At 48.7% G+C, this 16,436-nt stretch overlaps 1 protein-coding gene across 4 annotated transcripts in view; it reads right to left on the bottom strand.

Moving 5' to 3' along the window:
* SLC12A7 (solute carrier family 12 member 7) overlaps window positions 1-16,436 on the bottom strand; it is a 327,938-nt gene that overhangs the window by 285,239 nt on the left and 26,263 nt on the right. The gene's annotated exons all lie outside the window — the stretch shown is intronic.

Below are 16,436 nucleotides of genomic sequence, written 5' to 3'. Positions count from 1 at the left end.
TATATTTTCCCCCTATTTTTAAACTATTTTTATTTTTAGTTTCTGGAAATTAGGGATGGGGGGTAGGGCAATGCTGACAGTGGGCTGCAGGAGGCTCTCAGCACTGACAGTGGGGCATCAGAGGGCTTCCAGCATGGCCAAGGGCCTCAAGACACCAGGGCACAAGGTGCAGGGGAGGCTGCGGTCCTGACCTGGTGGAGCAGAGACCCACAGCAAGGACTGCAAGGAGAAGGATGTCACTGAGTGTCTCCAGCTGTGCAGGGAGCCCTCTGCACCTCTCTGCAACGGACCCACTCCCTCCTCCCCATGGCAGCAAAGCTACAGAGGTTTACCGCAGGGCCAGTGATACCTGGTCCCAGTAAGTGCAAGGGGGGGGAGGCTGCACTCCCACTTACTGTTACCAATGAATATTTTTTGCATCGATTTCAGTGTCAGCTGAAATTGATGTTTACCGACATCTCTCTGTTTAAAATTGAATCCTGACAAGCCAGTGCACAGGAAAGGGCTGTAAGAAAAATATTATTAAAATTGAAGAAATCAGAAAAGGTTCCACCTAAACCAAGTAACTATTATGGTAATGTTTGTAATATCTCCACTTTATATACTTCAGAGAAAGTAATCACATCTGCACAGAATTCATAAGCTATGAAATATTTAAAAATAAACAAAAAACTCAGTCCACGTTGTTTACATCCCCACCTATTAACTTTTTTACAAATCTATCAAATCTTTGTTTTAATTGTTGAACCCGCATAGCCTAGTGCCTGGAATGCCTGAATTGCTTGCCTCTAAGCTCATGATACACAGAGCACTCTACCAGAGATCTAACAAAGGAAGGTGTATCACAATACTCGCAGTAACACCCCATAGTGGGTTTGGTTACAATAGCCAAATTTTATCCTTATACTAGAGACAGACAGGGGTCAGCACAGGATGAGATTGCAAACAGTTGCTCCCAGACAACATTTCATCTGCCCTCCCCCCGAACCCCAAACCGCCCTTACCCGTAAATTTGGCATCTCACATCAGAAAATCCATTAATCTGAGAGGGACTATTTGTATGACCACACCTATCCAGGCTCACAGTGACAACTCACTGTTGAAGATTCTCTTCTCATATGCAGTTAGTCCATTAACCTGGAAAGTTTTATTGGGAATTAGGAAACAGTGTGAGGAAAAAAGGAAGAGTAAAGGCAACATGGAGAAGAGAGTAAGGGAGTAATGATAGGCCACAGCACCTGATTTAAAGAAAAAAGCAGAATCAGAAAAGGACTAAAAAGCACAACAAGGTGGATTTACAAAAATGTCAAGGTGGCTGTTCTGTAGCACTCTTCCTATGTCACTCTGTTGCTGCTGTGTAAACAGATCTTGTGGAATGCAGAGACTGGAAGAAATTTTACCAACCTTCCTGTATGGCTGAACAATATTTGCCTATCCCATCAGCAGGGGCGGCTCTAACTTTTTGGCCGCCCCAAGCAATCATGCGCGGGAGGCGCCCCGGAGCCGCGGGAGCAGCGGACCTCCCGCGGGCATGACTGCGGAGGGTCCGCTGGTCGCACGGCTCGGCTGGACCTCCCGCAGCTGCGGACGGTTCACAGGTCCGGCAGCTCCGCTTGAGCTAAATAGGAGTACTTGCTAGGATCTGTAACAGAATGGTGTTAGCAGTGGGATCACCATGCGTAGGAAGCTTTTAAAAACATTTTTGCATGGGCCTACACTTTTCCTCTTAAACTGAAAGCTAGGAGTATGTCTGTTAGAAAGGATGAATTACAAACAACTCATGAAAGAGCAACTTCTGAGCTTATGTTTACAGTGAAGCCTGTCTGCTGCTGATCAGAAGAAATCTGAGTTGGTGGCCAGGCTGCACTCATATGCCTTGATCTAGGATGGGGCACCTGCTCCTACAGGGCACGCAGATGACCAAACAGATGGTGCCACACACGTAGCGGTGATGGTGAGAGTTCCAGAGGCTAGAGCAGAAGAGACTTCTCATGAAGGAAAAGCAGGCAAAATGGATAGCCAGCCTGCATTCATATGCTCTGAGGCAGGATGGGATACCCACTCCAAACTGTGTGCCGCAAATGTAGTGGCCAAGGTGAGCAGTCCAGAGCTATGAAGACTGGAGTGGAAAAGGATGCTTGTGGAGGAGAGGTGGATGGAGTTGGGAGCCAGGTGTCAGTGAGCAGGCAGAGCTGAACCCAAGAGAAGGATATGAGGGTGCACTTAGCAGGATTTGTGATAGCCTACATGATGAATAAAGAATCATACAATCTAGGTACCTTGATACTTTTGTCATGTTGATTTAGAATTTGATGGCTCTACAGATGTCAAGGCAATAGACACCATCTTTTAGCTTTGAAATGAGACCAATTAGGAAAAAAAATAAAGGCAGCATGATGTTCTGATTTAGATAATACAGAGGGATTACTCGAGGGAGGAAATCTGGAGACATTTGAGGCACTATGTTGTTTGTTAAAATAAAGCCATACCCAGAGAGAATTAAAATCACTAATATTCATGCTGGAACGTTGTTTCCCTGTTCCCATTCTTCTGAAGACATCATGCAGCAACTCAATCAGCCAGAATGTCGAGCTTGCCCAAAACTGGTGGAGGCCAACCTTGTATTGCCTCCACTTTGTTCCATTGGGGTTTCACCAAATCTCTCCATATTATATACCCGGGGTATCTGGCCTCAGCTAGTCCTATCACGCACTTGAGAGGGTTGGCAGCGAGGCTGACCTTCCGCAGGGCATCTAGCACTGCTTCTACTTTTCCTAGGTGCATTTCCCAGTCAGGACTATGGATGACTATGTTGTCTAGATAGGCGGCGGCATACTTGGCATGGGGTCGCAGCAATTTATCCATAAGTTGTTAGAATGTTGCAGGGGCCCCATGGAATCCGAAAGGGAGGACAATGTATTGGAACTGGCCAGCAGGTGTAGAGAAGGCAGTTTTCTCCTTGGCCAGGGGAATTTGCCAATATCCTTTGGTCAGGTCCAGGCTGGTTCGGTATCAGGCCTTGCCTAACTGATCAACTAGCTCGTCAATGCGTGGTATCAGATAGGCATCGAATTGGGATACTTCATTCAACTTCCGGAAGTCATTGCAAAACCTCAGGGTGCCGTCAGGCTTGAGGACTAGGACGATAGGGCTGGACCACTGACTGGGATTCTTCAACAACCCAGAGTTCCAGCATCATCTTCACTTCTGTCCTAATTTCTTCCCTTTTAGCTTCCGGTATTCAGTACGGTCTTATTGTCACCCTTACTCTGAGACAGGTGACAATATGATGTTGGACCAGTGTTGTACGGCCCGACTGTGTACAGAACACATCCTGGTTCCGTTGGACCATATCAATGACCTCTGTTCGTTGTTCTGGGCTTAAACTCAGAAGATAAGTTCACCTGCCCCTGTGGGTCGTCTGTCTGGGGTGGAGCTTCCCAAATGACCAGGCATGACCAGTCCCTCTGTCACACCAGAGCTTCAGTAAGTTGATGTGGTAGATTTGCTCTGGCTTTCAGCAGTTTGGTTGTCTGACCTTATAGTCCACCTCCCCAATGGCTTCCACTATCTCATATGGTCCAAGCCAGCTGGCTAGGAGTTTGCTTTCTGCTGTTGGCACCAGCACTGAAATCTCCGTACTTTCGCCCAACAGCTGTAATATGTCCGCTGGGCCTCTTGTGCTTTTTCCAAATGTTCTCATACTATGGAGATTACTCAAGTTATTCGCTCTCTCATCTGTATCACATGCTCAGTGACATTCTTTCCTTGGTTGGGTTGTTCTTCCCAATCCTCCTTGGCGATATCTAATATTCTGCGTGGGTAGCATCTGTATAGTAGTTCAAAAGGAGAGAAACCAGTGGATGCCTGGGGAACTTCCCGTATAGCAAATATTTGATATGGTAGAAGGTTATCCCAGTCTTTTCCGTCCTGTGCTACCACCTTCCAGATCATACTTTTAAGGGACTCGACCAATCCATCTGTTCGTGGATGGTAGACTGAGGTCCATATGGCCTGGATGCAGAGTAGGGTACATAAGTCCTTCATTAATTTTGACATGAAAGGGGTTCTTTGGTCTGTCAGGATCTCCTTAGGGATGCCCACTGTAGCCTGGAGTAGTTCTTTTGCTATTGCCTTGGAGGTGGGGTTTCTTAAAGGAATGGCTTCTGGATACCACGTGGTGTAGTCAAGGATGACTAGTACGTTTCAGTGGCCCTGTGCCAATCTTTCCAAGTGGGCTCACTATGTCCATGGCTATCCTCTCAAAAGGGACTTCAATAATAGGCAAAAGTACTAATGGGGCCCGCAAGTAAGGTCAGGGGCTATGCAACTGACATTCAGGGCAGAAGGCACAATAGCGCTGGACTTCTGCGGGTATTCCTGGCCAATAAAACCTTCTTAGAGCTCTAGCAAGTGTCTTGTCTACTCCTAGATGTCCCCCAAATAGATGACTGTGAGCTAACTCTAGTACTGCCCTTGTGTGTTTCTGTGGGAGTAAGAGTTGCTCTACTTCTTCCCCTTGTATTTGCTCTATCCTGTACAACAGATCATGTTTGAGCACATAATATGGCCTTGGGCCTTTGATCTTTCCTTCCACGGGTACGCCATTTACTTCCACAACCTCCTTCCTCACATTTGCATATAGTGGGTCACTGGCTTGGTCCTGCCCCAAATTCTCATGTGCAGTACCTATCTGACCTAATTCTAGGGGGCCTATTTCTACTCCATCCCTTGGGTTGCTCCTACTTGAGCTAGGAACCGCCTCCGAGTCCTCACTAGCCTGAATTATCTCCTGGCCTCCTGAACGGGTTCGCCTACCCACGAGGGAGGTTTTTTGGTTCTCTGCTACAATCCTGGTCCCTAATCTTTTCTGTAGGCAATGGCTGGCCCATATGGTCTGGGTCCCTTCGCAGTTGCGGTTCAGCTCCATAAGGGCCTTTATCTGGTTCACCAGCTCTTGCAGCAGGGCTCAGTCCTGGGCAGCCTGACTCATCAACAGATGACTAGTCTCCTGCTGTATCTGAGTCGCCTCCTGTTGGACGGTTGCTTGGACCCAGGTAGCCTCCTGCTGGGCCACGGTGGCTTGTATTAGGGCCTTGACCATGTCATCCATCTTAAGGATGGGAGAGTTTTGGCTAACCCTGGTTTAAGTCCCCAGCGCATAGATCCCACTTCTCACACCATGTGTGGCAAACTGCCGGCACTACTATGATGAGTCTCATGCTTTCTCTTCTTGGGGGGATTCAGGGTGCCGTTTCTTGCCCCTGAACTGGGATATTAACTGCCCCATTAGTGTCCTAGTGGAGAGGGAGGGACTCAGGCCCACCCTCTACTCCAAGTCCCAGCCCAGGGGCCCTAGGGATAGCAGTAAACCACTTCAACTAGCAGTTCTTTCCCCTGTGCTACTTCCCTCTCCTGCCCTTCAGCTTGCGGGGGCTTCCTGCCCTCCCTCTGCACAAGCCAGGTGTCCCTTTACCTAGGGTCTTGATCTTCTTACCCCACCACAGCACTTCTCCAAACTTTCCTCTGCTTCCCTCCAAACTGCTCTCTGCTCCAACTCCTCCAAACTGCTCTCTGCTCCAACACTTCCACTTGTCTGATTGAGGCAGGGGAGGTTTATCAGGTGACTGGCTTCAGGTGCTTTAATTGGCTTCAAATGCTTTAATTAATCTATAGCAAACTTTCTTCCCTCTAGAGGGAATAAGGCTCCCTCCTAACCCTCTTCTGCTGCCCTCTGGCCATGCTGTATCACAAGGGGGTTGGGGTGCGGGAGGGAGTGTGGCCTGTGGGAGGGGGTGTGGTGTTCAGGAAGGGGCTCGGGGCAAGGGATTGCGGTGTGGGTGTATGAGGGGCCTCAGGGAAGGGGGTTGGGGTGCAGGAGGGGTGTGGGGTACACACGGGGGCTTCAGGCTCTGGGGTGGCAGCAGCACACACCAGGGCCAGGGCAGGGTCTCCCTGCAAGCCTGCCCTGTCTCCGGCCCTGCGCCACTCCCGGAAGTACTGCAGCCCTTGGGGGAGGTGGGGCGGAGGGCTCCATGTGTGCTGCCCTTGCTACCCTTCCAGGTACCTCCCTCACAGCTCCCATTGGCCACGGTTCCCTGTTTCTGGTCAATGGGAACTGCGGGGGGGGGGGGGGGCAGGGCCTAGAGGCAAGAGCAACACTCTGAGTCCTCTGCCCCCCGACTCGGGGGCCACAGGGACATTGGGCTGAACGCTTCTGGAGAGCGACGCGGGTCCCGCAGCCCCACCAGGGGCAATCCCGTGGGCTGGATCCAGCCTGTGGGCCATAATATGCCCACTCCGGTCTATGTCCTTAATACTAAACTATAAATTCCCTTCAAACAGTTTATGTATGCTGCCTCAGCCCTGTTGTCTCTTTGGAACAAAAATTAGATTGAAAGTGAGGCAAGATATTTCAAAGCACTCCAAGTTACTTTCAATGTTTCTCCTGCATTCTGATGGAGACCACCTCTGCTGAGACAAATTGAATGCAGGACATACACAGTATCCTATGAGTAATGATCCTAGTCTCTGGCTGCTCTATCAGAGGATTTCCGTTTGTTATCCTTAGACACTACCTCAGGGACTAGAACACAGAGGTTGTGATCATAAGTTAATTATTCAGGGGTTCCTGATCATGATCCCAGAATAACAAGAGAAGTGCATTCATAGATTTTAAGGCCAGAAGGGGCAATGAGATCATCTGGTCTGACCTCTTGTATAAACACAAACAGAATTTCACCCAGTTATCCCTGCATTGTGCCTAATAACCTGTGTTTGACTAAAACCTACCTTATTTCTAATTTGAATTTGTGAGGCTTTAAATTCCAGACATTGGTTCTTATACTTTTCTCTACTAGATTAAAGAGCCCTTTAGTACCTGGTATTTTCTCACCATGAAGGTCTGCACTGTAATCAAGCTCCTTCTCAGCCTTCTTGATGATAAACTAAACAGATTGAACTCCTTAAATCTCTCACTCTAAGGCATTTTCTTCAGGACTCAAATCACTTTTGTGGCTCATTTCTATACCCACTCTAATTTCATCCTTCTTAGAACATGGACTCAAGACTTGGTTCCAATATTCTATTACTATCTCACTAATGTTGTATACAGAGGTAAAAATCACCTGCTTACTCCTACTATTATATCTCATGGGTGTATATATACAAAGTCATATGAGTTATTTGTTTTAAGAAGAAGGATTCACCTTATCCTATTACCTGGCTCCAGCAAGGGAATCACCAGTAGAGCCAAAGTTTTGGGTATCACAACCAAATGGAAACCAGTGCTTAATCTGTGCCCCTGTCAGGGCCGCACTGGCTACTGCCCCAGCTGCTGTCGAGGGGGAATCTGTCGTGGTGGGTGGGGACTTTGCCTCTATTTTTGCCGAGATTGAGGCCCTGGGCTTGACTCCAACCACCGAGGGAGTGGATGCCCCCCTGTTGGAGGGCCTCGGTACGGGCGATTGCTATCTGGCGTCCCCACTCCTCCCCTTCCCTCCGTCTCCGGTGGTTGCCCCTGTTTTGGCCTCTGCAATGCCCCCGGCCCTGACCACCTGCCTGGCCGCGACTGGTACTCTGGCTGATGCCGCCATGCTCATTGTGGCGGCGGCCGACGCTGAGTGGCCGGGCTCTGAGCCCATGGGTGCCCTGCCCCATGAGATGGGACCGCAGCTTTTGCCTCCCCTCAGCGCTGTAATTGTGGGTGCCTCGTTTAGGGGGGCACCTGAGCCTAGCGCTGTGGAGGCGCCCCACTCCCTTGCTGCCCCTTTAATTGCCATGTCAAGTCAGGAGGCACCATGCTCCAGTGGCTCTGTCGCTCGGGCCCTAGATTTTGTCCCCGCTCCCTGGCCCGACCCTGCTCCCATCCCAGATCTGTGTCCTGTCCTTATCCCTGACCCTGTTCCAGCCCTTGTTCCTGTCCTTGACCTCTCTTCCCTCCCTCCTTTTGTTGTTGCCACCCCCAAGGTTGCCTCGTTTTCTTTTTATACAGGCCCTCAGGAGGCGGTTTTTGTTTTTCCTTCTTCCGGCCCATCTGGGGCTGCAGTCCTCCCTCCGCCATTGTCCTTGGGGCCGAGTGTTGCGTCTGGTGGCGTGGTGCCGGACGAACGGGCACCGCGACGGGGCTTTGATGATAAAGCATGCCTGTCTCTATAGGCCACGGGGCTGGCAGGGGGGTCCACTTGGGAGATGCCCCGGGGTCCGTGACCTCGGTCCCCGTCGCGCAGAGGAGCGAGATGCGCTCTTTCTTGGAGGACACTCGTGGCTCCACGAACAGAGTGTGTCTCGCTCTTCAGCGCTGGGGCGATTTCCATCTTGTTCTCCAGACCGTGAGGGCCATTATGGGGGAGGGCAAAGGGACCGGGAAGCGGGCTGCTGCGGCTTACCAGCGGTCCTGCGGCTTCCGTGACGCCCTGCTGGCTTTTCGGGATTGGTCCTCAGGGAGGGAGTCCATAGGAGAGATGGTACTACCCGCCTCCACAGCTGCAGCGACCTCGGCCAACCCCAAACAATGAACGTCAGCAGGGGAGTCAGCGGAACACCCAGCACCAGCGACCCCCTTCATAGTTTTACAGGGGGTCCCTTCCCACTCGCCAACAAGGGACGGGTGCTGGGCCCGTGCTCCCCGCTTGCGGCGTCTCCCCCGCACAAGCTCCCAGCTCTCTGAAGAGGGGAAGGCTGAAAGCAGGGCGGGGGGGGGCACCATCAGAAAGGAACAGAGGGAAACAAGGAACACAACTCCAGCACAAGATGAAAAAGAAACTGGCTCCCCTGGCTGCACTAAGGAAAAGAAGGGAGAACTAAGACATCATGGAGGAGAGTGCATCAGTGAAGGAACCAAGTAAAAAAAGGCGGGGGAGGGGAAATCTCAAACACCAACAACAGAATGTGGGCACACAGGCAATAAGGGCTGATCCGGAGGGAGGGCAGGAAACAAGGGGGCGGAATGCAGGGAAGGACTGAATCAGGTGCACCTCAGGCATGGAGGAAAGAACAAGGTGGGTCCAAAAACAACCAAACCAAAACAAAGGGGAGGAATGGGGCTGGCAACCAGGCCTGCACCACAGGACAAGGGCAGGGCAAACAAACCAATCAAGGACCAAAAAGCAAACCAGGATAAACCAGAACAAACAGGACAGCTAAAGGGGGATGGGCAGGGCAGGCAGCAAGGGGAGAGGGGGCAAGCAGCTGTAAGAACAGGGCAGTGGGTGAGGCAGAGGAAAAGGGGGCCCACCGGCCAAATGCAGCAGGGGAGGGAGGACAAGACCAAAGGAAACGAGCACCCACAGGTGTCCAAAAAACAAATGCCTGTTTGCTGCCGCTATGTTCTCTGGATGGTTAGAGGGGCAGAACAAACTGCTAGGCTGGAGAGCAGAGAACAGAGCCAGAAGGCAGGTGGAAAGGTGGAGGGAGCAGTGGTGGTGGCAGTAGAGGAGTGAGCGGACAGACTAGGGGGAGGGCTTGAGGCCACTCCCCCAGCTCCCCACAGCAAAGGCACGTACCACCACAGAAGCAGGGATGTAACAAACCCACCTCCACAAAACAAAGCCTCCTCTACTCTCTCCTCAGCTCCAGTTCCCCAATAGCAGCAGCAACCCAGCCAAGGGGGTCCCAAAAACGATGGAAAAAGCAGGGCCTTGCACTCCCCTCTGAGGGTCACACCAGCAGGGTCCTCCCCACAGCAGCAACAGCAGCCAGGGGGCAACCAGACAGCAGACCGGCCTCACGAAAGTGGAAGGCAGGTATATCAGCCTCAGAATAGCAGGTCCCTGTTCCCTGGATAGCCAAACAAGGGCTACTCCAGGCCAATCAAGACACCTGATGCCAATTTAACCAGTTAAGGTTATTAGGCTAATGCTAGCACCTGACCTCAATTAACTGAGAAAGTCAGTTAAGGCTGATGGAGACAGCTGGAAGCAATTAAGGTTCCACTTATACTGCTTTAAAAGCTCTCCTTTCCAGTTCTCTCGAGAGGAGCTCAGATGAAAGGAGCTGGAGGAGAGGAAGCATTACTGAACCCTGAGGTAAGGGTGAAGCTTGGAAAAGGGGAGCATGGGGAAATGGCCCAGGAAATCAAAGCAGCATCAGTGAAGGAGGGAAGCCAATGATAGCTGCTACCATTTGGGTCCCTGGGCTAGAACCCAGAGTAGAGGGCGGGCCCGGGTTCCCTCCTCCTCCCCCCTGCATGATCTACAGAGATCTCTTTGAAAGGGGAAACAGACTTTGGTCCAGGCAGGACACCAAATGGTACCTACAGAGCTCTAAGGAGTAACAAAGATTGTGGGTATTCCACCTTCCCACCTCCCATACCGGCCTGTGATGAAAATAGCTCAATAAGTTGTAACCTCTGCCACCATATTGGGAGAGGGAGGTCATCTTGAGGACCTTAGTGAGCTTCTGAGGCCACTGTATCCGCCAGGAAGCATGGGACCCACCAATACAGGCTCGGAGCTTTATCACAACTGGTGTTAGGGGTGGGATATGTAATGGACTTATTGTTCTCTGTGCAACGGAAGAAGGGAAGAGTTTAAAAAAGTGCACTGAGTTTGGGTGTCCTCACTACAATGGAAGACGTAATAAAAGCACTGATACAAGCCACTGCAGCCCAGCAGGAGGCCACCAGAGTACAGGCGATGGCGCAACAGGAATCCATGTGGTTACAACAAGAGACTAACCAATTATTGATAGGGCAGGCCACCCAAGATTGAGCCCTCTTTCAAGAAGTGGTAAACCAATTGAAAGCCCTCACTGCCAAAAACCAAGGGTCTGAAGGGTCGTGAGTATGGAGGGCTGCCGGTTGCCTACCGAAGATGACAGCCGATGATAACAGACGCGTATCTCCTCTCCTTTGAGGAAACTGCCTTGTGAGAGGCTTAGCCCCAGGACCAGTGGGCCAGCATCCTTGCCCCTTTCTTATGTGGAGGGGCCCAGAAAGCCTATCACAACATGCCTGCTGAAGCTGCCATTGACTACCCCCAGCTGAAGGCAGAGATCCTGGCGCTATCAGGAGTAATGACAGCAATACAGGCCCAGAAATACCATGAGTGGAGGTACCAAGAGGGCAAGCCTCCAAGGTCTCAATTATTTGACCTCATCCACCTTGCACAGAAGTGGTTACGACCTGAGGCATGCAACCCAGAAGAAATGTTGGAAACTTTGGTCATAGACTGCTATATGAGGGGATTGCCGCCAGATCTTCGTGCATGGGTGGGCCAGAACGATCCTGCCACCTACGACTGGGTGATCATGTTGGTGCAGAAACGGACAGTGGCCTGAGAACTGTCCCGCCCACCCAGAGAAGGCCCCTCCCAAAACAAGTACCCGGCCTTGCCCTTGGAAGGTCAAACAGCCAAGCATCCGGAGAGCCCCAGCTGGAAGAGGGTAGTGGCCACAGAGCAGCCAGGAACCCAGAAGGCGGGGGGAATAGCCTGAAGGAAGGAAGAGAGGTCATCTGGTCTGAAATTATATGTTCTATTATGCTTAAATCTTACAAATATAACTGTTCATATTGAGTTCAATGGGCAGATTTAACATTATACTCACAAGTGATATGGGGAAAGCAAAAAACAAGGAGGTGAGACGATGCCCACTCTATTTTGAATTAAAAGTCTGCTTATTTTTAACTATAAGAAACTAACTTATCAGAACTGATCATGTTAACTACACCATAAAAACCCCAACACACTCAATTATGGAGCACAACAATTGTCAGCTTTATGTGGTAGAGAATGTTAGTTTGTTTTATTAATAGAGGGGGTTTAGTATTATGAATTGTAATAGCTTTGATTTATAATGCTACTTAACATTTAAACTCCTCACTTCTTATGATTCATAAGCTGAACAACAGAAACTCCATTCACAGACACACTGCTATTACCCACCAGGTTAGAATCCCCCTCTCTATGGCCATAGCAAAATTGATTAAACACAGAAAACTGCCCAGAGTAATACAGATCAACATAACTATAAACTGGATTTTCAAGAGGATACAGTTTCTGCTGTTCTTCCCTTGCTTTTTTGGCTTGGAGCCAGAGTCTAGCTGTCTCCTTCTCAGCAGCAAGAAGCTCCAGATGCTGTTCACGAGCTCGCTCTTCTCTTCTCTCTCTCAGCAGCCTCTTTCTCCAGCTGAGCCAAGGCTTGCTTCTCTTCCATTCGAATTTCTGCCAGTTTTTGCTTATGTTCAAACTGCAGGCTGTCTCTCAAGGCTTGCAGTTTCATTGCTTTTCCTGATGCTTTGTCTCATGGTCACTGATTTTTTTAACCCACCAAACTCTCAATCTCAAATTTCAAATTTGGATAGCATGGGGTTCTGACCCAAAGCTTAATTGACCTGGTTCTGTGGATCCAAGCATGACCACGTCACTGTGACGATGCGGTTCTGGCGGGACCCAACTGAGTGTGCCAATTCAGGACCAATTGCTCAAACAGGACAGTCACATCCCAAGGCTGGGGTTTTTCCACCTCTAAGGCAAACCAAACCAGCCAGACAAAAATGACTTCGGTTTCACCCCACTGGCTAACCACAAGTCACATAAGCAATTTCCTTAGACACTTCAGTCTCCCAGTATCACCACCAGTCCCACTCATCCTGGGAGGAATGGTTATGAAAACCAACGCCCCAATAAAAGAGAGAGGTTCTCTCGATCCCAAAGAATCAAGCCCCAGACCCAGGTCAATATACACATCAGATCTTACCCACAAATCACGCTGTCGCCAATCATTTAGAATCTTAAATCTAAAGGTTTATTCATAAAGGGAAAAAGGTAGAGATGAGAGCTAGAATTGGTTAAATGGAATCAATTACATACAGTAATGGCAAAGTTCTTAGTTCAGGCTTGTAGCAGTGATGGAATAAACTGCAGGTTCAAATCAAGTCTCTGGAGAACATCCCCCGCTGGGATGGGTCATCAGTCCCTTGTGTAGAGCTTCAGCTTGTAGCAAAGTCCCTCCAGAGGTAAGAAGCAGGATTGAAGATAAAATGGAGATGAGGCATTAGCCTTATATAGGATTTTCCAGGTGTAAGAACCTCTTTGTCCTTACTGTGGAAAATTACAGCAAAATAGAGTCTGGAGTCACATGGGCAAGTCCCTGCATACTTTGCTGAGTCACAAGGCGTATCTGCCTTCTCTCAGTGGGTCAATTGTGTAGCTGATGGTCCTTAATGGGCCATCAAGCAGGCTAGGCAGAGCTAACACCAACTTGTCTGCGGTGTCACCCAGAAGCAGAGCACAAATACAAAATACAGACAGTATAGAGCCAATACTTATAACTTCAACTACAAAATGATACAGACATACAGACAGCATAATTATAACCAGCAACCCATAACCTGGTCTTAGACACCTTAAAAGACCCCCTTTACCTAAGATTTGGTGCCACTACAGGACCTTGGTTGCAAACCATGTTCTATATGGTCCCAGTTTATATCAATAACATAACAGTTTATTTGTTTCTAGAGCCCATGGAAATTTAAATTGGCAAGAGATCTAGAGGGTGTTTTTAATTGAATTTTTCCTACTGTTTACTCTGTTCCCATTCTATCTTAATAGATTTATCTTCTCAAATCAAATTACATTAAAGTAACTCATGTCACCTATGAAAAAATAATGAAAAGGCCAGTTACTCAGACATATTTAAACAATGGATTTTAAAGAGTACAAAAAGGATAAAGGGTAGTTTCTTAGCTATAAGTTACTTTCTTGAGACAAGTGTTCAAGTTCACATACAAACACACACACCACAATATCCTTACTAGGAGATATTATAAGAGATTTTATAACCAATATTTTCATTATGTCACCATCATAGTTAGGGTTATTGGACAGTTTATATCATAAACCCAATGTTCCCGCTTGTAAGCATCTGGACTCACCCTTGCAGCGCCTCCTGCTGGTAACTACTGGGAATTAGTTTGTTCCAGCTCTGGAGCACCCTCCGCCTTACTGCTTTCTGTTGGCCCCCCATGTCCCTCCCTGGACCCAGTACCCCTTTATCTAGGGTACTTCCGCCCAGCAGTAACCCTTTCTCTTTGGGTCTCTCCTCCCCAGGAAACCTCCACCCACTATCCTCACCTCGCCTCAGGCTCAGGCTACTGCCAGTCATTGTCTAGCCCCCCATGCCCTGGGGCAGACTGCAGTATCAGCCTACTCATCACTGGCAAGGTTGGATTTGGACCTGCTGCCTTTGCCTACCCCTGGGCTGCCCTCTGCAACCCCCAGTACCTGCTGCCTTCTGCTAGGCCACAGCCTGGGGCTTTCCAGGCTGGAGCTCCCCAACTCCTCTGCCTTTCCCCAGCCCTGCTCCACTCAGGTACCCTGTCTTTAGGGCCCTGCAGCCAGGTGCTCCTCTCTCTACAGGCAGAGGGAGACTCCCTGTCTGCTCCTGGCTTTTCTGCCTTTATAGGGCCAGCTGAGTCTGTTTGGGGCTGTGACGGAGCGATTCTGGCGGGACCCAACTGAGAGTGCCAAATCAGGACCAATTGCTCAAACAGGGCAGTCACAGCCCTAGGCTGGGGTTTTTCCACCTCTAAGGCAAACCAAACCAGCCAGACAAAAAGGACTTTGGTCTCACCCCACTGGCTAACCACAAGTCACACAAGCAATTTCCTTAGACACTCCAGTCTCCCAGTATCACCACCAGTGCACTCGTCCTGGGGATAAATGGTTATGAAAACCAACACCCCAATAAAAGAAAAAGGTTCTCTCAATCCCAAAGGACCAAGCCCCAGACCCAGGTCAATATACACATCAGATCTTACCCACAAATCACGCTGTTGCCAATCCTTTAGAATCTAAAATCTAAAGGTTTATTTACAAAGGGAAAAAGGTAGAGAAGAGAGGTAGAATTGATTAAATGGAATCAATTACATACAGTAATGGCAAAGTTCTTAGTTCAGGCTTGCAGCAGTGCTGGAGTAAACTGCAGGTTCAGATTAAGTCTCTGGAACATCCCCCACTGGGATGGGTCAACAGTCCTTCGTGCAGAGCTTCAGTTTGTAGCAAAGTCCTTCCAGAGGTCAGAAGCAGGATTGAAGACAAGATGGAGATGATGCATCAGCCTTATATAGACTTTTCCAGGTGTAAGAATCCCTTTGTCCTCACGGTGGAAACTTACAGCAAAAATGGAGTTTGCAGTCACATGGACAAGTTTCTGCATACTTTGCTGAGTCACAAGGCATGTCTGCCTTCTCTCCATGGGTCAATTGTGTAGCTGATGGCCCTTAATGGGCCATCAAGCCAGCTATGCAGGGCTGACATCAGCTTGTCTGGGACACTTCCCAGAGGCAGAGCATAATACAAAATACAGACAGTACAGAGCCAATACTTATAACTTCAACTACAAAATGATACACAGACATACAGACAGCATAATCATAACCAGCAACCCAGAACCTGGTCTTAGACACCTTATATGACCCCCTTTACTTAGGATCTGGTGCCATCACAGGTCCTTGGTTGCAACCCATATTCTATATGGTTCCCATTTATATCAATAACGTCACAGGGGCATGGCCCCAGCTGCAGCCACTTCCCCCAATCAGCCCAGCCTAAAAGCTGCTTTCTCCAGCCACACACCCCTCCCAAGGCTGTTTTTAACCCCTCTGGACCTGAGTGGGGTGACCACCCCTTCACTGCCTTATGTTCCATTTTCTGAAAGCTTTTTTGTGCCTGAAATTTCTCACGCTTTACTTTTAGGCAAGAAAAAAAAATTGAACGTTTGTTGTTAATCAAATAAGTCACGTTGAATGGAACCACTTAGAAAACTAGTAGTTTTTCACTCCAAATATAATTCCTTTCCCCCTGCAAAATATATGTAAAAGATATGTTGGTCTAAAATGTTCACATCTGTTTTAAATGCTTTTTAAAGTGAACACTAATATGCAGATCTGTTTATTATTGAGGTTGGGATGACATTTTAAAGCTTTGGGAGTTCTTGTACAAGTATTACAGTATCATAAGCATAATTTTTTTTTCAGGGAGGGGAAGATTGGAGTTAATCAAATAAGGTATTTCGGGGAGAGTGTGGGAGGAAATAGGCTTTTCACTTTTCAGAGCCTAAAGTTCTTTTAAAAATGGTCTGGTCTGTAATTTCCAAATAGGTTTTATTCATGTTTTCTTCAGTGAGATCTAGTGCACAAGTGGAACTGTAACTAGACATGTTAGCCCCCAAGGGGAGCAAGCATATTTGTGCCCCCTCCCAGATTTGGGGCGGGAGGGTTGCATTTCTCTGCTCCATTTTTCTATCCCCACAGCTTTGTGCTCTGGGCAGCTGTCCCACTTGCCCCACCCTGGTTACAACCCTATGCACAAGACTATCTTTAGAAGGTTGGTTGTTAATTTTGAAGTTATTCACTATAAGTATCTTAATCTCTGAGCTCTACAAGGTCTCTGCTGAGCTTATAAAACCTTTTTCCTAGATATTGAAGAACTTATATA

This window comes from Mauremys reevesii, linkage group 2, assembly GCF_016161935.1.
Source record: "Mauremys reevesii isolate NIE-2019 linkage group 2, ASM1616193v1, whole genome shotgun sequence".
NCBI lineage: Eukaryota > Metazoa > Chordata > Testudines > Geoemydidae > Mauremys > Mauremys reevesii.
The sequence above is the reverse complement of the archived record's forward strand: the minus strand, read 5'-3'. Positions and strand labels throughout refer to the sequence as shown.